General features: G+C 39.2%; 1 protein-coding gene and 1 pseudogene across 1 annotated transcript in view; both read right to left on the bottom strand.

Annotated features, from left to right (window-relative positions):
* Positions 1-23,819, bottom strand: part of PLCL1 (phospholipase C like 1 (inactive)) — a 312,956-nt gene extending 289,137 nt beyond the window's left edge. Inside the window, exon 1 of the mRNA XM_016220590.2 lies at positions 23,741-23,819. The gene's annotated coding sequence lies outside the window, so the exon portion shown is untranslated. The remainder of the gene's footprint in view (positions 1-23,740) is intronic.
* Positions 11,371-13,613, bottom strand: LOC107523873 (AP-1 complex subunit beta-1 pseudogene; annotated as a pseudogene).
* Positions 23,820-23,823: the final 4 nt, after the last annotated feature.

The raw sequence follows: 23,823 nt of genomic DNA on the forward strand, positions 1-23,823 counted from the left end.
TTCTGAAAGGAACAACTTTCGAGATTTATATCCCATGTAATCAGAAGTACATAATTAGTGAACTCTTTCATGTGAAGGAAATAGAATCCCAAATTAACTAATTTCTATTGATTAGTTATGAGCAATTAATAAACCACACATGGTCAAAAATGCCTTATTTACTATGGTAAAAAATATATAACAGCATTTTCTATTCTTAAGTGGAAAACTAAATGGTAATTACTACATCCATATTGCTGTGTAACCATCACAACTATCTATTTCCAAACTTTTAATAATCCCAAATGGAAGCCCTGTACACATTAAGTAGTAACTTCCCATCCCCGCCCCCAGTCCTTGGTAACCTTAAATCTTTCTGTTTTTATGAATTTGCCTAGATATTTCATATACTCAGATTTTTATTATCTATGTTAATCACATGTAAATTTGTGGGGGAAGATCCAAGGTGGCGGCGGAGTATGTTACACTCACCTTCTTCCAGGACTAAACTGGAATTACAACTAAAATATAGAACAGTCAACCTGGATAACTAATTGAAGACAAGCTGAACAGAAGTCTTTTAACCAAGGATTTACTGAAGAAGCCACATCGAGACTGGTAGGAAGGGTGGAGATGCGAAAAGGGCTGACCCTGCTCCCATGGGCAGACACTGAGATTCCAAAGGGATATCTCAGCTGCAAAGGTTCCCCCTGAGAAGAGTGGTTTCTCAACCCCAAACTGGGCTCCCCAGCCCAGAACACTGGATTCGGAAAGAGGCACCCACATAACATCTGGCTGTGAAAATCAGCTGGGATTCTCTCTGCCAGGGAGAGACGGGAGTCTTCCAAGAGACACAGTGCCCTCTTAAAGGACCAATGCACAAAATTTCATTTGCAGCCACTCACCCTGGGCTTCAGCAGAAGGAGGGTGGAGCAGACTAGAGTCTGGTGAGGAGAGACTGGGGTCTTTGGCTCTGGAGAGATAGCAGAAGGGACAGTCACCAGGACCCTTATGCTGAATCTCTTCCCCACACCACAGACACCATATTTCTTGGGTGGGGCACTCACCTTCTTGTGGCATCACCCTGGGGTAATGCAACAGCCCTACCCTCTAAACTCCCTATCGCCTCCACCTTATGGGGCTCATGCCCTACTGATCAGTCAGCTATCTGGGCTGCAGTGTAGAGGTCTGGGCAGACTCAGAGGTGTCAGTGACTAGTAGGGCTTTGGAGTGAGGGCCATTGCCCTCACTTTTCCATGAACCTATACTAGCCCCTCCCAACTCCTTGTGGACCCTCACTGCCAAGGTCTGGGAAGAATCCAGACAGAGTTGTGTGGCTCTAGGGGAAAGAATCCAGACAGAGTTGTGTGGCTCTGGGGAGGAGCCATTCCTCCCACCTTCCCTAAAACCTGACTGGCACCTCCCTCTCACAGAAGACCTACTAGCCCCACCCTCCCAACCCTGGAAAACCCTTGCTGAGCTCCAGCTCCTGCCAGGATCTTGAACAGACTCATTTGTGTGGCTCTAGCACAGGGGCCATTTTTCTTTCATATGCCTGACCAATGCAGAGCCCTCCCATCACACAGCCAAGTCTTGGTCAGCTTGGGCTAATAAACTCTGCAGGCCTCACCCTGATGACTCTGAGGCCCCAACCTACCACAGAGGTCTGCAGGCAGCCAGCATGGTACAGCTAGACTTACTATATCCTGGGATGTTTGCTGAGTGACCTCAGACCCAGCACTGGCACTGAGTTTCAACATGTATCTGGTGATAACCACTGACCTCTACCTAGTGACTCACTGAGAACCTACCTCATGCAACTCAAGTACCACCGGAGTCTCTTTCAATGACTGAGTCTAATAGGCAGCTGGCAGGTGGAGGCAGGCAGAGGTGGATCTTGGGGTGCATTGAGACTTTTGCACACCTGCCTCCGGGCCTAGTGCTAGTAAAAGCTGGCCTCAGAGCACAGCATGGTCCTTCCCACAGGCCCAAAAAAGGCAGCCACAAACTATATGGCTTTGTAGCTTCAAAGAGATTACCCAGGGCCAGTCACAGAGGCTTCTAACATTCGTCTGCACCAGAGTTCCTCCCAAAGGCCCCAGAACCAGCACAACCTGTAGCCAGCTTTAGACAACAACAGAGTATGATCCAATAAGCTTCACAAGCAGCATATCCACGGGAAGATCTCATCAGGCACCAAAACCTGCTAAGTCAAATTCCACTTCATGTGGTCAGCACCTGCAAGCAGCTTGTACACTAGTTAGGTCGATCCTCACAGTCAGCCAGCCTAAGAGTTGACCCCACACATGAACAGCCAATAGCAATCAGAACTCAATTACAACAGGAGGGCCCACATAATACACACAAGGGACATTCCTGGAGAACCCAGCTGAGGTGATCAAGGAGACTGCACCACTGGGCCCACAAAACAATTACTACCTAAGACCACCCTACCAAGACTGGGAGTCATAGCAGACCTACCTAATACATAGAAACAAACAGAAAGAGGCAGCCAAAACGGGGAGAGAAAGAAACATGCCCCAAATCAAAAAACAGAAGAAATCTTCAGAAACAGACCTAATGGTGGTGGAGGCAAGTAATTTACCAGATACAGAGTTCAAAAAAATGGTTATAAGGATACTTAAAATTAGAACTCGACAAAGAGATAGCAAGCATTAAAAAGGACACAGAGGCCATAAAAAAGGATCAGTAAGAAATGAAGAATATACTACAAGGAATAAACAGTAGATTGGATGGAGAGGATCGAATCAGTGATTTGGAAGAAAAGGTAGCAGAAAACGTGATCAGCAGTAAAAAGAAAATAGAATGAGGACAGTTTCTGTTTGTTTTTTTAAAAATATATATTGATTTCAGAGAGAGGAAGGGAGGGGGAGAGAGAGATGGAAACATCAATGATGAGAGAGTCATTGATCGGCTGCAGCCTGCAACCCGGGCATGTGCCCTGACCAGGAATCGAACCCTGATCGCCGGGATCCTAGGTCGACGCTCAACTTCTGAGCCATGCCCAGCTGGGCCGAATGAGGACAGTTTAAGGAACCTTTGGGACAACATGAAGCATAGCAACATCTGCATCATAGGGGTACCAGGAGGAGAAGAGAGAGTGCAAGGGATTGAGAATTTGAAGAAATAATGATGGAAAACTTCTCTAACTTGGTGAAGGAAAAAGACACACAAGTCCAAGAAGTGCAGAGTCCCAAACAAGATAAACCTAAAGAGTCCCACACCAAAACAAATCATAATTGAAATGGCAAAGTTAAAGACAGAGAGAAAATCTTAAAAACAGCAAGAAAAAGACAGTTACTTACAAAAGAGCTCCCATAAGACTGTTAGCTGACTTCTCAAAGGAAATATTTCAGGCCAGAAGGGATTGGCATGAAAAACTCAAAAGTGATGAAAAGCAAGGACTTAACAACCAATATTACTTAACCAGCAAGGATATCATTTAAAATTAAAGGAGAGCTGGGCCAGCGTGGCTTAATGATTGAGCATCAACCCATGAACTAGGAGGTCATGATTCAATTTCCAGTCGGCGCACATTGCCTGATTGTGGCCTTGTTCCCCAGTAGGGGGTGTACAAGAGGCAGCTGATCACTGACTCTCTCTCCCTCTCCTTTCCTCTCTCTGAAGTCAATAAAAATAAATTAAATAAAATTGAAGGAGAGCTCTGGCCAGTGTGGCTCAGTTAGTTGGAGCGTCGTCCCCTACACCAAAAGGTGGCAGGTTCAGTTCATGGTCAGGGCATATACCCAGGTTATGGGTTCAGTCCCCAGTCAGGGCACGTGTGAAAGGTGGCCAATCAGTGTTTCTCTCTCTCTCTTTCTCCTTCCTCTCCTTCTCCCTCTCCCTCTCTTTCTCCCCCCACCCTTCTGTCTTTCAAATCAATAAAAACATATCCTCAGGTGAGGATTAAAAAATACTTTCTTAAAAAAAATTTGAAGAACAAATAAAGAGCTTCCCAGACAAGAAATAGCTAAATGAGTTTGTTGCAACCAAATCAGTATTACAAGAAATGTTAATGGGTTTGCTTGAAGAAGAAAAAGACTTAGAAGAAGAACAACAGATGAACATAGTTAAAAGAATAAAATGGTGGAGATTAAAGGGGACGGCAGACTGAGTGGAAGCTACACTGACACTCTCCCAGGACCAATCTGGATTTACAACTAAAACATAGAAAAACCATCCTGAAAACCAGCTGAAGACGAGCTGGAGAGCACCCTCATAACCAAGGAGGAAAAGTAGAGACCACATAGAGACTGGTAGGAAGTGCGGAGGTGCAAGAGGGCTGGCTAGGCTCCCACAGGCAGCAGCTGAAGGTTCAGAGGGATATCTCAGCCATGGGAGTTTCCCACTGAAGACTCTGGGGCCTAAACCCCAGGCTGAGCTTCCCAGCCAAGAGCACCAGAACTGAGAAAAGTGCCTACATCTAGCTGTGAAAAGCAGCCAGGTTTCTGTTTGCCAGGGAGAGATGGCTGGAAATGCAGGCACTGTCTTAAAGAACCAACGCACAAAGTTTCATGTGCAGCCACTCACCTTGGGCTCCAGCAGAGGGAGGGCAGAGTGGACTGGAGCTGTGTGAGGAGAATCTAGGGTATTGGGCTCTGGCGATAGAACTCAGAGGGCACCTCTCTGGACTACTGCAGAGGCAGACATTTACCTTCCAAGCAGCTTTTGCCTGAGGGGGAAGCAATTGCCCCAACCTGCTGGAAAACCTCTCACCTTACCCAGTGGAGTTTCTACAGCCCGAGGCTCATTAAGAGACTCATAATAATCAGCCTCCCCACCCTGCAGAGTCTCTACAGCCTGAGACTCATTAAGGAATCAGCCTGCAGGCAGAGGCAGACTTCAGAGTGCTTTTAGTCTTTGCCTGATCTGCTGCCTGACCTGGGCCTTGGAAAAGCAGACTTTGGTGGGCATCTTGGTCATGCCCAAATGCACCCAGCCCCAACAGAGCGACCTCAAGCTGTGGGTTGTTGATAGCTGCAAACGGTACCCAAGGCCAGTCACAAACAGCATCTGACATTGGCCTGCACCAGAGACCTTCCAAAAAGACTGAGAGTCCTAGTAGGCATACCTAGTACAGTGGTACCTCGGTTTTCAAATGTAATCCATTCTGGAAAACCATTCAAGATCTGAAATGTTTGAAAACTGAGGGATCAAGAGCTGACAGCTAGGCCTCAGGATCTTGCACTCAGCAGAAGCCTTGTAGCATGTTCGACTTCCGAGGCATGTTGGAAACCGAAGCATTTACTTTCAGGTTTACGGCATTCGTAAACTGAAATGTTCGTCAATGGAGACTTTCAAAAACCGAGGTACCACTGAATATAGAAACAAACCCAAATAGGCAGCCAAAATGGGAGACAAAAAGCCCCAAATGAAAGAACAAGAGAAGTCTCCAGAAAAAGAGCTAAATGAAATAGAGATAAGCAATCTATCAGATATAGAGTTCAGAATACTGATTAAGGACGCTCAATAGCATAAAAAAAGATATGGAAACTATGAAGGAAATTAAGACTGACATAGTAGAGCCTGGCCGGGCGTGGCTCAGCGGTTGAGCATCGACCTAGGATCCAGGCGATAAGGGTTCGATTCTCCGCCAGGGCACATGCCCGGGTTGCAGGCTGCAGCCGATCAATGACTCTCTCATCATTGATGTTTCTATCTCTCTCTCTTCCTCTCTCTGGGGTCAATTAAGATATATTTAAAAATAAATAAATAATAAATAAAAAGACTGACATAGTAGAAATAAAGAATACATTGGAAGCAATAAACAGGAGATTAGAGAAAGCTGAGAATCAGATTAGTGAATTAGAAGATAAGATAGAAAAAAATTACTCAATCAGAGATCCAAAAAGAAGAAACAGTTAAAAAACAGGACAGTCTAAGGGAACTGTGGGACAACATGAAATGTAACAATATTTGCGTCATTGGAGTGCCAGAGGAAATGGAAAGTAAGCAAAGGTTAGAGAACCTGTTTGCAGAAATAATGGCAGAAAACTTCCCTAACCTGGTCAAGGAAAAGGTTACACAAGTTCAGGAGGCACAGAGAGTCCCAAGCAAGAAGAATCCAAAGAAGCCCATGCCCAGACTCATCATAATTAAAATGCCAAAAATTCAAGACAGAATATTAAAGGCAGCAAGAGAAAGGCAATCTGTTACCTACAAAGGAGCTCTCACAAGGCTGTCAGCTGAATTTTCATCAGAAACTCTACAGGCTAGAAGGGAAAGGCATGAAGTATTCAAGGTAATGCAAAACAAGAATCTGAAACCAAGACTACTCTATCCAGCAAGGCTATCATTCAAAATAGATAGTGAAATAAAGAGCTTCCCAGAGTAAAAAAGGCTAAAGGAGTTTATCACCACCAAACCAGCATTGCAAGAAATGTTAAAGGGACTGCTGTAATTAGAAGTAGAAATAGAAGCATTGCAAGAAATGTTAAAGGGACTACTGTAATAAGAATAGAGAGAGAAACATACGCATAAAGAATTAAAATGGCAATAAATAAGAACCTATCAGTAATAACCTTAAGGACTTTGAGGGAGAGATCAACATCAATACAGTCATAGTCGTGGACTATAACACCCCACTGATTTCACTGGATAGATCTTCCAGACAAAATATCAACACTATCTAACCCTACAACTTAAAAAATTAGAAAGCTCTAACTGTGAAGCCGTCCAGACCAGGGCTTTTGTTTGCTGGGAGTTTTTTTTTATTACTGCTTTAATTTCATCAGTTGTTATTAGCCTATTCAGGTTTTCTGATTCTTTCTGATTCAGTTTTACATGATCTCACTCATATGTGGAATATAATAAATAAAATAGACTGAGGAACAAAATGGGCCCAGAGACATAGAAGCATGGAACAGATTGATGAATCTCAGTGGGAAGGTAGGGTTGGGGAAGTGGGTGGGGAGAGATTAATCAAAGAACTTATATGCATATATACATAACCCATGGACACAGACAACAGTGTGGTGAATACCTGGTGGGGGGTAGGGGGGATATCTGTAACACTTTCAACAATAAAGATAAATTTCAAAAAAATAAAATGGCAATATGTGCCTATCAATAATCACTTTAAGTATAAATGGCTTCAGTGCTTCAATCAAATGACATAGGGTAGCTACATGGATAAGAAAACAGGACTTTTACATATGCATGCTGTCTACAAGAGACCCACCTCAGAGTGAAAGACACATACATATTAAAGGGATGGGAAAGTATATTTTATGCAAATGGAAAGGAAAACAAACCTGGGGTAGCAGTACTTACGCTGACAAAATAGACTTAAAAGTTACAGTAAGAGACAAAAAATGATAGTGCATAATGATAAAGGGAGCAGTCCAACAAGAGGATATAACCCTTGTAAACATTTATGGACCCAGCACAGCATCACTTAAAGATATGTAGAGCAAATATTGATGGACATAAAGAAAAAGATCAATAGTAATAGTCATAATAGGGGATTTTTACACCCCATTGACATCAATGGATAGATAGATGTTCCAGACAGAAAATCAAGGAAACAGGCCTTAAAAGATACACTAGACCAGATGGATTTAATTGACATCTTCAGAGCATTTCACCCCAAAGCAGCAGAATATATATTCTTTTCAAGTGCACATGGAACATTTTCTAGAATAGAACACATATTAGGACACAAAACAAGTCTCAATAAATTTAAGAAGATTGTAATATCAAGCATCTTGTCTGACCATAATGGTATGGTCAATATCCAAAATTTCTAAGGAACATATAAAATTCATCACCAAAAGAACGAAATGGGCAAAGGATCTGAATACTTGTCCAAAAAGGACATACAAATGGCCAAAAGACATATAAGAACATGCTCGGTGTTGCTAATCATCAGAGAAATGCAAATTAAAACCACAATGAGATGTCACCTTACACCAGTCAGAATGGCTATTATCAGTAAATCAACAAATAAATGTTGGCGAGGATGTGGAAAAAAGGGAACCCTCATGCACTGTTTATAGGAATGCAGATTTGGTGCAACCACTGTGGAAAACAGTATGGAGTTCCCTCAAAAAATTAAAAATGGAACTGCCATATGGCCCAGCAATTCAACTTTTAGGAATATATCCAAAAAAAACAAATCACCAATTTGAAAGAATATATGCACCCCTATGTTCATTACAGCATTACTATAGCCAAGATTTGGAGGCAACCCAAGTGCTCATCATCAGATGAGTGGATAAAGTTACTCCACCATAAAAAAAGGAGATCATACGTTTTGCAACAGCTTGGCCTGTAGACTATTATGCTAAGTGAAATAAGCCAGACTGAAAGAAGAATACCAAATGATTTCACTCATACGTAGAATCTAATGAACAAAATAAACTAACAAGCAAAATAGAAACAGGCTCATAGATAACAGACTGACAGCTGTTAGAGGAGGAGGGGTTTGGAGGCTGGGTGAAAAGGTGAAGGGATAAAGCAAAAAACAAAAAGCTCATTGACACAGACAACAGTATGGTAATTACCAGAGGGAAAGGGGGGTGCAAGCAGGTAGAAGAGGGTAAAGGGGATAAATTGTGACCGAAGACTTTAGGTGGTGAACACACAATACAACGTACAGATGATGTATTATGGAATTGTACACCTAAAACATTATTAACCAATGTCACCCCAATAAACTCAATAAAAATTGAAAATAAAAAATAAGCCCTGGCCCTAGCCAGTTTGGCTCAGTGGTTAGAGTGTCTGCCCATGGACTGAAGGGTCCTGGGTTCGATTGCAGCCAAGGGCACGTACCTCAGTTGCAGGCTCAATCCCCAGCCTTTATCAGGTCAAGTGTGGGAGGCAACCAATCAATGTGGCTCTCATATGGATCTTTGTGTCTCTCCCTTCCACTCTCTCTGAAAAGCAATGGAAAAAATATCCTGGGATGAAGATTTAAAAAATAAATTTTTAAAAGCCCTGGTCAGGTGGCTCAGTTGGTTGGAGCATTGTTCTGTACACCAATATTTTGTGGGGTTGATTCCCAACCAGGGCAAGTAGTAGAGGCAAACCGATCCATGTTTCTCTCTCACATCGATGTTCTTTCTCTCTTTCCCCTTCCTCTCTAAAAAAAAAAAAAAAAAAAAAAGTCAATAAAATGTATCCTCAAGTGAAGATTAAAAATAAAAAATAAAATGTATGGAGAGATGAAAACAGTTAAACTCTTCTAGTTTAGGAATTGTCCCCATGTATCCTATATCAAATCCAGGCCAAAGAGTGATAATCAAGTTGGATTTGTGTATATGTTCAATAGATTTCAACTGTCTAGTAGATAGCAAGGAATTCTGCTTATTCCCATATGACCTAGTTTGTTAGTGAAATGCTTGCACCGTTACTATAGAGAAATGGGACTATATCTCTAGCAAAAAAACACGCATTGATTAAGTTATAGTAATATGAATCATGCTTGCAGTGTACCTTGGTAGGGAAAGGCATACTCTTTATAGTTAAATGATAGAAATTAGCTTTCACACTCATATTTATGCTTCTGACCCATCCCAAGTGTTGGAACTCCATACTAAAACGGTCTATTTTAAGGAGCCTTCTCACCCTTTGGTATCACCTCACCATCATTACTCACTGCATGCATTCACTGCTATTATCACTGTATTGCAAACATGAAACAAAACCATAATTTTAGCCTAGACTCAGAGTCTACAGTGTTACTAAAGTATTGAAGTTTAAAACAGACCTCCTTTGATGTTAATGTTTTCTCCAAATAGACTTCTCTAGAAATAGCTCCAATAGCCATTTCATATTAGGTAAGTGCTATTTAAGATATATGAAAAGAAGTTTGACCTTAGGAGCATTTAGGGAAATGAAAACCAAAACTACAGTGAGATACCACCTCACACCTGTTAAGAGTGGCTATTATCAATAAGACAGACAATAACAAGTGTTGAAGAGGGTGAAGAAAAGGGAACCCTTATTCACTGCTGGTGGGAATGTAGACTGATACAACCACTATGGAAAGCAGTCTGACAATTCCTCAAAAATTAAGAATAGATGCCCTGGCCAGTTTGGCTCAGTGGTTAGAGTGTAAGCCCGTGGACTGAAGGGTCCCAGGTTTGATTCTGGCCAGGGGCATGTACCTCCATTGCAGGCTCAATCCCAGCCCGGTTGGAGGGTGTGCGGGAGGCAACCAATCAATGTGTCTCTCTCACATCAGTGTTTTTCTCACTCTCCCACTCTCTCTGAAAAGCAATGGAAAAAATAACCGCAGGTGAGGATTTAAAAAAAAATTAAAAATACAGCTACCATACAACCCCAGCAGTAATACCCCAAAAACTCGAAAACCTGTATTTGCAAAGATATATGCACCCCTATGTTCACTGCAGCATTATTCACAGTGGCCAAGACATGGAAACAGCCAAAGTGTCCTGCAATAGAGGACTGGATAAAGAAAATGTGGTACATGTACACAATGGAATACTACTCAGCCATGAGAAAGGATGCATTGCTGCCATTTACAACAACATGGACAGACCTTGACAATATTATGCTAAGTGAAATAAGTCAGAAAAGGCTGAGAACCATATGATTTCACTCATATGTGGGATATAAAACTGAAACTCGTGGACACAAACAGCAGTGTGATGGTTGCCAGAGGGAAGGGGTGGGGATTAAGGGGGGAAGGGGGTTTTAATATATGGTGACGGGAGAAGATATGACTTTGGGTGGTGGACACACAGAGCAATATACAGATCTTGTAACATAGAAACCCACACCTGCAACCTATATGTTCATATTAACTATTGTCACCCCAATAAATTTAATAAAGTGTTTAAAAAGTGCTATTTACTTTCAGTTGCATATTTTATATACATATATACAAATGATTGAAGCTTTTCTGCTTGAATAATTCCAATAGAGGATGAAGTGGTACCCTATAGGATAAGAGAAACTTCAAAAGAACTTAAATGTTAAGCATGGTTTTTCAGTGACACTTTATTTTGCTTTAATATTTTTTGTCTTTTTCTGCTTTTGAAATGAGTTCTCAATTACAAAATATCAAACTACACTCAAATCCAGCACTGGCACAATATGAAGAAGCCCACAAGTAAGGACAGATAGCAGCAGCAGGCGGCAAGAGGTGGGAAGTGACTAAAACAGTGGTTACAAACATTCATAGATAAAATTATCCAACAGGTTGTACCTTAATGTAGCACAGGCTGGACTAGTTACTGCCTTGGTGGGTGGGTTCAGATTCTACATGGCAATACAGTTTCTTCCAGCTAAGAGTTCCTGGCTTGCACCAATCAGGGCGGCCAGAGGACACCCAACTAGTCTATTCCTTTTTCAGAATGCTGTTGGAGACCTGGTAGATGTACTGCAAGACTTCAGGAGCTCTACACTTCAGCAACAGTGTTTAATTGCGGTTTCCTGGCTGGATGCATAGCTCAGCCAAGATCCAAATGCCATTGAGCTTCAGAGACTGGTATAGCATGGTCCTGTCCTTCCACATTCATCTTTGCAATAGTATAAACGTTGTTTTGCAACTTGCTGGAAACAGCATTTAAATGACATTCCTTAATCTGAAACTAAAGTTCATTTTTATTGGCAATAAACATTCTTCCATGTTGCAAGGAAGACCTGATGCCCCTTTTTCCATCTTCTACAAAAAGTACATTGAGTGGGATGAGGCAGCTGAAGTAGAAGACATCAGTATTTTTCATAGCTACCTGCACGTTATTTAAAGGTTCTGTTTTCATGACTGGGCCCAACATGTTGAAAGAGAGGGAGACATCAATGCTCTGGTTTGGCATCAGTGGTGTATGGATGGCCAAATGTTAAGCTGAGGATGACACCTGTTAAACTGGATTGCAAAGTTTTGTTGGTGAAGTTCATTTCCATATAGATGTGTCCTTGGTGACAAGTAAATGTTCTGGAAATCTTCAAGCCTGTTAGCCTTTACTGCAGGCAGCCAGAGAGCTTTAAGAGCCACATGTCCACCAGGTGTAATGCCTATCCCTGTAGAGAGTTCAGATAGATCATTCATACCATTGCTGACCACAGTAGGAGTATGTGAAGGAGCAGAGGTTGTATGCATTGATGATGGGATAAAAGATTGTTCCACTTCTGGACTTCCTCCAGTGCCCCTCCCCCTGGCCCAAGGTCACTGCCAAGCAGACTATCTAGTTCTCCTTCTGAGAGACCCACTACTCCCATCAGCATGGAAGATACCTGTGGCACATTGACTGGGGGACCAAGATCAAGGTTTAAAAGGTCCCTCAGGTAACCGTGAGAGGGGATAACTCAAGCTGTTCCAGGTTGGTGGCAGTGGTGGTGCCAACAGTGCTCCTATGGTGTATTGGCAAGTGTTTGCAATGGATTCCATGACTTCCTTCCACAAGAGCATTGGGAGGCTTGTGGTACACAGAGGCCAAAGAACCAATGTGGCAAATTAGCTCATCCAGCAAAGTTGGCTCAGTAAGTTCTGTTTCCTCAGACACCAGTGCCTTCTCAGATACGACTTGCTTCTTTGGCTGTGACAGGGTCCATTGAGAGAAGCCTCCAATAAATATAGCTCTGTCTCAGAGGTCATGATTATCATAATCCTGTGCTACCAAACTCAAGACCTGCTGTACCAGCTCCTACGTTTCTGATGATTTCTTGAGAAACAACTATGGCAGTAAGCAGAGTGAGCTGCACCTGGGTGCTCTCATCATAAACACCCTTCAGGAAGGTCTCTAGTAACTCAAATTTGTATTGTCAATTCTTTCTGCATATTCTGCCACAATCCAAATCTTAGCTGCCCAGGTGTCTGGCTCACCCAGCGAGTATGTTTCCACACACGGGGGCCATGATAATTTCATATGTGATATATTTGGGGAAGATGTTTCTGATGACAGTGATCGCCTCTTGGACCACATAATTTACTTTGGTCTGGATGAGATCAAGCAATGTGCTTACACAGTGTTCTGCAGATTGTTCCACCTTGATGACACACCATCCAATGGCCTGCACAATGTTGCGAGCAAAGTCAGCATCCACCTCTGTGATTATTCCTTCAGTTCGGCAGAAACTTAGCAATATTGGCTTGGGATGCCAAATGAATCATGAGGTCCAACTTCTTTAGTTTAAAACAGACAGGATCATTATACTTCACAAAGAAGACTCAGATTCCCTGCTTCAAGTTTTCAGGCCTTTTCTAGGCAATTAGGTTGATTGTCCTCAGGGCAACATACTGCACCGCTTGCTCCCCAGACAGCAAAGTGACAAGTGACAAGTTGAGGGGCAGCAGCATATTACAGTAGTCAGAGTCCTTGGGTAACAACTCTAGAAATCTCATTAGGACTTTCACTGCTGAAAGCACTGCTGAGTTGGCATGAGATAGGGAGTTATTGCTTACAGATGCTCTGAGCCTCCCTTTCATCTTTAGGGTTGTAATTGGGTAGGCAGCCCAGGATGAAAATCTGGTCCTGTTAAGGGCTATAGGTAGCTTATTAATTTTGTGTGGGTTCAGATCCAGTAAGTTGCTGTTTGGGTGAGATTCACTAAATGACTCTCTAACTGATTTAGAGAAATTATACTGGCTATGCTCTCTGACTAATGATGAGTGTTTCAAGAAGAGCATTGTGTAAGGGAGAAGTATTGAGAGAATGACTCTCTTGGCAGTCAGGGTGGCCTAGTGAAATGGCAACAAGTGAGTTGATATAGCCTAGATGATAGTGCCATGCTGTCCCCAATATGGTTGTAGGCTCCCCATGAGCCATTTGAGGTTAATTTTAATTTTAGATTAAAATTAAATGCAATTTAAATTTTAGTTCCCCAATTGCAACTAACCACATTTCAAGTGCTAAATTGTCCCATGTGACTAGTGGCTGCCATACTTGATATCAACATAGAAAGTTCTAACAGACAATACTGCTCTAGAGATCCTGGAATAAATAGGGAAAGTTTTGAGCCTATCCAAAATTTAAAATATGTCATACAACAGCTTGATTATTCCCTAAATTAGGAGCTGGCCTATGCCCAAAATGCCAAAAAGCTAGTATCAACTAAGTTGTTTCTTTGACGCAAACTAATCTTAACACACCAAAAAAAACTCAGGATGATAGATATATGGGATTACTCTATTATATGGCATAGATATTTATATGTCTGTCTACCAATGCCAACTTAAAGGATACATTTAGGGTTTGGACAACTTTATAAATAGCATTCTGCCAAACTACTCCCCGTTTAAAATCATGTTTTTAAAAGCCACCTAATGATGTCCCCAAAAATAGAAGGAATATTGTAACAACTCATTTCTGTGTTGACCTCTTCCTTATTTTATATACTAAACATTTATACTCTAACTGTAGAAAAGAGATTGTCTAAGGTAGATTGTAAGCAGAGAGACATGCCTGGACTCTGGGTGTCACCAAAAGCTTTAAGTAATGAATTAAGGTTGGCTTTGGAAGCCAGTAAAAAGCCCCTGGGAGATGGCCTGGTACCTTGCTTATTCACGTGGTCCATGGCAGTCTTCTCAGGTAAGGAATGAAGATTGCTTTCCTAGGAGATGGCAAAGAAAGAACATCAAGACATTTTTGGGAACCTCGAGAACTTGAGGAATTCACCCAAATCTATAAGTATTGTAGACAAAGCCTGATGACAACTTTTGGCTTGGTTTCTTTGCCCTGAGGGGCTAATTAAAGCTCAATCTGGAGGTTCCTTATGAGATTCCAGCAAAGCAGGTTTAAGAGAGCCTATATGATCAATTACTATTCTTGTGTTTATGCAAATAATAACGCCAAATGGAAATTGGACTAATGTGGTAAATAGTTTTGATTTGACTATCTTTGGTTAAAATAAGGGTGATTTTAGGGGGAAAACTGTTTCAATAGAACCTAGCCCTGGCCACATAGCTCAGTTGGATAGAGCATCATACCGATACACCAAGATTGTGGGTTTGATCCCTAGTCAGGTCACATACAAGGAGCAACCAATAAATGCATAAAGAAGTAAAACAAATATCTCTCCCTCCTTTTCTTTCTCTAAAATCAATCAAAAAAAATTTTTAAATAGAATCTGTAACGCACCATTGTCTATATTAGATACTAAAGTTTTATTTTTCACCTACAATCTGAACTTGATCCTGAATTTTTCTAGTTTTCTTCCAAACTAATGTTTCATTTTTCTCCCATCCTTTGACTTGGAATTATTGAAAACTAAAAATTGTCTGTCCCTGCCCCCCCAAGTTTTGTACTTGCAAATAGTAACTGGTGTTATGTAAACCATGCAGAATTTACATCACCAGAGATATTTAAACTGCAGATAAGGAGGATCTATCAGATTGTCACTGCTTGCTTTTATTCCAGCAAAAGAAACTTTGAGCCTTGCATCTAAAATTCTTCTCGACATCTTTACAGACTCAGAAACTGACTGATGAACAAAATAGATTCAGTGATACACAAGCATGGAACAAGCTGACGAATCTTAGAGGGAAGCTGGGGGGGTGGGGGTGGGTAGAGATTAACCAAAGAATTCCTATGCATATATGCATAACCCATGGACACAGATAATAGTGTGGTGAAGGCGAGGGGGCGAGGTGGAAGGGGTCAACAGGGAAAAGGGACATCTGTAATATTTTCAACAATAAAGTTAAATAAATTCAGGTTTTCTAGTTTATTAGACAAGTAATTCAAATCACTTTTGTAAAGTTACTACTTGGACTTTTCAAAATTGAGCAGGACTTTCTAGTTAATGATAAATAGGACTAAGAAATATGCACCATATTTTTCTTGTTCTCTGTTTCCAGTGAGAAGTTAGAGTGTAAGAAATTGGAAAAAGAAACTGGTTTATAATTTGCTGTGATCATTAATCTTTGTTTTTCTTTCTGTTTTCATAGGCATACCTCTTATTAAATACCTGATTGCTTGTTTACACAATATAGGTCTCACTTTAGGAGCCCATCTGCATCATGGCCTCCTGAAATGAGACTTTTTTTATTTATTTATTGTGGTGGTAATGGTCAATATGAACATATAGGTTTCAGGTGTGGGTTTCTATGTTACAAGATCTGTATATTGCTCTGTGTGCCCACCACCCAAAGTCATACCTTCTCCTGTCACCATATATTAAGACCCCTTTTACCCCTTAATCCCCACCCCCTCCCTCTGGCAACCATCACACTGCTGTTTGTGTCCACGAGTTTCAGTTTTATATCCCACATGAGTGAAATCATATGGTTCTCAACCTTTCTAACTGACTTATTTCACTTAGCATAATATTGTCAAGGTCTGTCCATGTTGTTGTAAATGGCAGCAATGCATCCTTTCTCATGGCTGAGTAGTATTCCATTGTGTACATGTACCACATTTTCTTTATCCAGTCCTCTATCGCAGGACACTTTGGCTGTTTCCATGTCTTGGCCACTGTGAATAATGCTGCAGTGAACATAGGGGTGCATATGTCTTTGCAAATACAGGTTTTCAAGCTTTTTGGGTGTATACCCAGGAGAGGGATTGCTGGGGCATATGATAGCTCTATTCTTAATTTTTTGAGGAATCGCTAGACTGCTTTCCATAGTGGTTGTATCAGTCTACATTCCCACCAGCAGTGAAGGAGGGTTCCCTTTTTTCCACAACCTCTCCAACACTCATTGCTTATCTTGATAATAGCCACTCTTAACAGGTGTAAGGCGGTATCTCATTGTAGTTTTGATTTGCATGAAATGAGACAACAATTTAACTGAACTGACTTATTTTCAGGCCTACATAATTGAGTCAATGAAATATGAAGCAATTACCAACTTTGCTTCTGCAATGATACAACAATTCCGTAATAAGATGATGATGCTTTGGGATTCTGGCCTACCCCTACTTTGGAAGAATCAGCTGACAGCCTCTCTATTGCAGTCTCAAATCCCATTCCCTTGTCTCCCTTAGATCAGGCAGGGAGAGACTTCCGTACCTTGTACGCTGGGACCACAGCTCCTGTCAGCGGGGAGCAGTTACTGAAGATGGATCACCCTTTCTCATCGCCCCTAGAAGATTTCAGGGATGGAAGTCTCTGAGGGGAGAATGAGACAGGCTAGTAAGACCTGATGAATAGCATAGGGAAACAGTTCAATGGCCAAGCAGTTCATAGCCATCTAGGAAATTGGAAAATCCTATCTTCTCTAACCAAGGACACTTAAGAGTAAATAGTTTAGACTTCTCCTCCCCAACCAGAGGCTAAATAGCTTAAATCACTCAACTCAGGGAGACAGAGAGCAGAAATCCAATTAGTGCCAATTGCCAGCCAAGGACAAATGAAGTTAAGGGAATAAATCTCATTTTGGTACATCAGCATAAAACTGAATATTCTATTGAGATCCTCCCCTAAACTCCCAGACTTTAAAAACCCTCAAAACAAAGGTTCTGGGGTGTGCTTTCCCTGCAGGGAGCAGGTCTGCACCTTTCCCTTCCCCCACTTTTTCCCCAATAGGCGTACATCTCCTAAACTCTAAAGAACCCCACAAGACTTCCAACCAGCAGGGCAATGGGCAGTGGCAGCTCGTTCCAGGCTAAGCCCCTGAACCTGTCTCCAAGGCCCCCTTTTCTCTGACTTCTCAGTGAGCCAAAGCAGCCCTGACTAGGCTCTCTCCTGTTGCTGCTTTTATCCTAAGCCCTTCTTCCTTGTTTCACTGTCCCCAACTTTAATAAACATACTAGATAAATAAAATAGACTGTAAGCTCTCAGCAGTGAGCAAGACTTTGCTGAGTTCTGGCCCCCTCCTAATCTCTAGCCTCTCACTTCATAACACACTAATAGAATTGGTATCACATGTTCTGCAGGTGTTCACTAAATGTTCACTGATGTCCTATACTCATCTACTCCAACATACTTATTGCTTCTCATGCAGTTTTTCTGACCTATATTTTATTTCTCTTTCTTAACAGACAGTGTGGAGCATTCATTATTAAGACAAATGGGCAGCTCTAGTCCAGCTCAGCTGATTTCTTGTCCAATGATCCTTGTGTGGCCGAGATCCAACTTCAACCAACCGGCTAGAAGCTGCCCATTGTGAAACTTAGGGTTAGTTATACCTCGCCAACTTATTTATTCCACTATAAACTGTCTAAATTTGATGAAATTTGCTTTTTCAGCTGTTCTACAAAATTATTTAGGTAAATGTGACATGTTGGTTTTTTTAATGTGTTAATCTAACTGTCGTGACATTTTCTACATGTTTTATCCATTCCATAAATAATAACCACAATGAGAATAGTGAGGTGTCTTTCATTTTCTCTGCTTTGTGTTATTTCTTCTCAACCTTTTAGAAGTTATATTTCATATTTGTTGCTATCTATTTTAACATTTAGGATAAGAGTCATATCTAAATGTAATAGAATTTTTAATACTTTAATGCTTTTTAGCATGTCATATATTTAATCTTAATGATTCAGTTCTACTGCTTTGCTATTTTGTCACTTAATATGCTTTTGTCTAACTTTTTTATTTTTTTGTTACTACTACTCTTTAATTTTGCTCTGCCATGGTTTTCAAGATTTGCATAGTATTTATACTTTTTGATAACATTTTCCAAATATTAGAAATACCATCAACATGATCCGTTTTCATGTGATTATTATTATATTACATGTTTTCTCTAATATTGGAGATAATGCTTCAGGCTTCCTATAACATAAGCCATTTGGTATCAAATTTTATATAATATGGATCACCTAATAGAATTATCTTGATAAAAGAAGGGCTCACCTCTGACATGATCCCATAACACTGGCTAATATTCCACTGTATTTTATTGTTCTTTGAGTGCTTTAATCTTTTGACCTTGTCTTCTTAAATGTTACCAATATATTCAGTTATATATCTTATTAATTCTTAAAGGGCAATTAACTGTTTTTTTAAAAAGCAAAACTATTCTTACACCAAAGGAAAACTTTAAATTCTGATTCTAAAACCAAGTCTTATTATAAAATTGGGAAATAGGCAGGGAGGAAAAGCTGTTGTTTAAAAGTTACAGAGCAAATCACAGTGTTATCATTAAAATTTCTGTAGTAGTATAAAAAAAATCCTTACATTCATTTGCAGTTCTTTTACTGACTTCCTAATTTTAGAACAGAAGGGGGATATCCATAAATATTGGTATTACCTTAATAAATCTATCTCTTCCCTCTCCTGTTCCATCCCTAAATGTCTTCCATGCTCAGCAGCAGCAGCAGCAGAAATAATAGGACATAGACCCCAGGTTTTCCTGGTGAGTCAAATAGGGTGTTTCTTTTAAAACTATAATGAACATGTTTGCAGTCAAGTTGTTTCATGAGCCCAGTAGGCCATATGAACATATACTAGCATGTAAGGATCCCATGTACATTAATTATCCTCATTTTTAAATGTAAGTAGACTAATAAATTCCACAATGAAATTTCAAAAGTTTTGTTTTGTAAGTAAAAATTATTAGTCACTGATGTTATAGATCTTCTTTTAATAGCACTATCCTGAGAGCAAAAAAAGTTAATTTTTTAATTTTCAAAATGTTAAACACAATGCTAAACAAATCCTGGACTATTAATAAAAATTAATGATGCATTATTAGATAATGGGCTTGGATAATAACTGATGACCAAATGTGTTTCTTCCACAAAAGTATATAGATTGTATGTATACACATATATACATATATAAATTATATGCATACATACATATATTACATATATACACATATACATTATTTATATATACACACTTTCTTAGAATTTAGTTTTACTTTGAGAAGCTAGTCAAAACTGGAATTATTGTCAATCTTAATATATAGAGAACATTATCAACCTTCATGGCATAGCTTGATAGCCCAAACATGTTTTTTTTTAAAACATATAGATTAGAAGGATGAAAATTCTCCTTACATATAGTAAGTAAAGGCTGTTTTGTTGTTGTTGTTGTTGTTATATATCTTCTATAGATAATTTGTAAAGTAAGTTTTTACTTCCTTAGTAGTCATTTTGGAAGGCAAACCTAAAGACATCTGAAATTCACTTTGTGTTAGGTAATAGTTTTGCAACCTGTTTCCCAAAGTCTCTGATACAGTCAGAGATAGAAAGATGGTAGCACATCAAAAGATAAAGGATCTTGGAATATTAAGACTTTAACTTCCTCTGTCAGCTGATTTCAGAAAGATGGTTTAGAAAAAGAGGTGCGATTTAGTTTATAACATTGCTTTATAAATGTCTGCCAATAACGGCAGTACAATATTTTCAAACAAATTTATATATAACTCCCATATGTAGGAGTGTGTTTCCTGGATTTATGCTATATTTAACTATAAAGTAATAAATTGGTGCCAAAAATTCTTTGTATCTTTCCCAGAGGTAGTGCTTGGATAGTATTAAAATATAGAATTAAAAGACTAGGAAAGACATTAGGAGGGCATACTAACCAACTTTGATATCATGCTTCAACATGCCCTATTGTTATAAAATAAATTGCTGGCCCCAGCCCTATACTTTGACTAAAATTTATTCTAAATATGTATAGACTTAAAAGAGGAAAAGGGCAAGATTTTACCCAAAGGATGGATATAATAGTCATAATTGGTACTGTTTCAACTCTATTCAGTGTTTTTATTCCTGTGCATAAATTCCTAAAAATGTTACCCGCTTTTGCCCTTTTATGTTGAGTACCACTTTCTGATTAGCAACTACAGTTATTGCTATTTGTCAGACCTGCTCTGTGTTTCTGTCTCTTTGTTTATGCAATACATAAATTTGCTAATATTGTCTGCATTCTCCTGGTTCTTCTCAGAAACCAAGTGCCATCCAAGATGACTTGTTTTATTTCACACTGTCATTATTTTTACTTCTCCTTTCCATGTGACATAACCCTTCTTCAGTTTCTGTATAGTTTCAAGGTTATCTTGATGTTACCTACTTTCTGACCTGTCAGGATCTGCAAATATAAAATAGCAGGCATCAATTTCAAACCAGTAAACTACAGATTAAGGATTTCTAGTTTTATCATTCTTTTTAGGCTGCTGCTTAAGACAGTACCAACTAATATAATGTCAAGCATGATTATATTTAAGTGAATGAAGATACATAGTAACAGGCCAAATAGTCTTTAAGACATTTTACTTAGGATAGTGAGTGGTGATATCATATTCACATCTGATTTATTTTTAAAACGTAATTAAAATTTTCCATCTATTGATTTTGTCACTTTTCCTCATTTTGATACGTATTTCTTAGTTACAAGAAGCCAATACTTGATTATTTACCAATATTTTGGTGCATAATTGCCTTAGGCCAGTATGTTAACCTCAGTTTTGCATTTCTATCAAGGTGTGTGCCCACAGGATATTGTTACTTAGTATTTCTCTAAAGGTGAACATCTTGGTATATTTCTTTCCTTTGGTAAACAGGAGTGTGAGAAGCTGCCTCTCTGTCCTTAGGGACTAAAGCCCTTCCCTGCTTCCTCTCTTCAGCCCTTTTACATATTGGTTTTTGTTCCTCGTCAGACAAAATTTGGGGGCCCTAGAACCTCACATTTCTTTGGGATATACCTACAAGATTCTAGTATGCCCTTACACCTAAAGAGAGAATTTCTAATAAGAAAGCCCCTTGATTAGATTCTTACTTTTTCTTCATTTCCTCCCTTTGTGGAATAGAGAAGATAAAATAAATTTGTGATAGTTTTTCTTTTCTGGGGAAAATAACACTTGTCAGAAGATAGTAGTCTTTGTGTTATTATTTTGATTTGTAAGGAAAGTCAAGTTTCTGCTCCAAAGTATAAAGCCTTCAAAGTAAATGTCTCAAAGTTTTTAGCATTTATTTCTTCCCATTAGTTACCATCAACAAGCTTTTTGCCATCTTTGTCTTTGATAGGTTTCAGTGCTTTAAAAAGTTTTCCCTTTGGAAAATTCCAAGCTAAAAATCAAGCTATTCTTCCCGTCCCATGAATTCCCTAAGCCTACCAGTTGTCCTTTTTCAATCTGGAAAGTATATCTCCTTTCCAATTTGTTTTCCAAGTACCATACATATCCTTGTTGTTTTAATCAATTAAAAAACAAAAATATCCCTGAGTATACTGACAATGAGAAAGACTTCTCTTTATCTGGCTTCCCCTCTTCTGGCTATTAGCATTCTGACGTCCTCTATTTTCTTATTTTGGATAGAATTTCTCCAGATTTTTAGAGCCCTTGAGTCTTTCCATATCCACCCAATTCAGTTAACTTTGACTGAAAATGATAGGCTTAAGGATGTTGACTATGTAGCCAGTACTTAAGTGCTGTCATCTCTGCTTTCATTTTCAAATACGGCTCTAAACTGAAGAGAGAAAAAAAGAAATGCAATCAAGCACACTTAATTTTGGAGGAGTTTTGCCCAATTCCAACCATATTACCAGCGATACTTAAATTCATAGTGTATTCTCACAAAAGATGTCTCTGTTGGACTAAGTATATAATCTAATAATACTAACTTGAATTCTAGATTTTGGGAATAAAAGCAAAAGAGAGAAAAGGATCTTTCTGTGCCTCAGCTTCACTTAAGAATAGTGTTAAAGAGCATGCCTACTAACCCAAATACTTAATCCAATTTGGTAGAATTTCCATCAGCATAATGGGAAAGATATTTTTAGTTTAAGGAATCCAACTTAAAAGCAGCTGATTCATACTTAAGAGAGTGTCATTCTTGGTTTTCACAGCTTCTGTCCTTCCCTTTCTGAACCCATTGGTACTCTTTCAAAGCTCCATGTCATTCGCACTGGTTCGAATAATAACAGAGTGAGCATTTTGGAAGAATGGAAAAAAGAGAACCAGAATAGCTTTTGCTTGAACATGGAATATTATATCCTATTAATCCTCAATTTCTTTTGCTTTATACAAGTATTACAAATGGAAATTTTAAAAGATGATGATTAAGCAAATAGTTACCTTTTTGTCTAATTTCTAAAAATCAGATGCAACTAGAAAGGATATATTAGTTAATACACATCTTTTTTTACATCTTTCTCTTATCTTGATTTCAAAAAGCTATTCTGTTTCCTCAAAAGGTTTCATAGGTACAACCCTAGGTAATAATGAATTGAGACATTTTGTGTTGTACTTTAGCAGATTTGTATTTTTTGAAGTTAAAAACTTCTTATAAAGATTCTAACTCTGATTTAAAATATAAACCTAACACTATACAATTCACTCAGTCTGTTTGCTTGCTTCTTGAAAATAACTTTTTAACCCATTGTCACCTTTGATTAAATTTTGCATAGCCATTACAGAGAATTCAGCTTTCCTTACTTTCTTCTAAATATTGAATTATTTGGGAAAATATCCAAAATTTATTCTAAAGATCATTTCTTCATAGAAATCATCTAGTTCATCTACTCTGTTAAACATCCTTCAAACCAAACATCTTCATACACTCTAGGTTAAGAATATAGTTTTTACTAACATGATTTAATCTCAGATCATGCAGTTCCAAAAGAATCTTGTATCGTTAATAAAGTACAATTTGTTCAATTATAGTAAGACAAGCTTGTATTAGAATATGTCTGAATAGGGTTGTGTGTAAGAATGTAACTACATCTTTTCTCAGAGGTAATTCCATTTTCAGAGACTTGCCAAGTTCCAGTATAAATATGAGCTTAACCTTCTCTGAAATACGAGTATTTGGATCCAGAGTTAGGAATCCTTGTTCTCCAATACATATTTCTTGAATCTCACTTCCACCTTCACTGATGAACAGCAGACAGACTAGATATGATTTTCTTTATAGAAATCAAGGCTACTTACCTATAGACAAATTCCTTTCATGTTTATCAATCATAGCAAGTTCTGCTTTACTTCTGCTCCTTGTAGTAGTCAGAAAGTTCTTT

Source organism: Miniopterus natalensis, chromosome 8 (genome assembly GCF_054644295.1).
Source record: "Miniopterus natalensis isolate mMinNat1 chromosome 8, mMinNat1.hap1, whole genome shotgun sequence".
NCBI lineage: Eukaryota > Metazoa > Chordata > Mammalia > Chiroptera > Miniopteridae > Miniopterus > Miniopterus natalensis.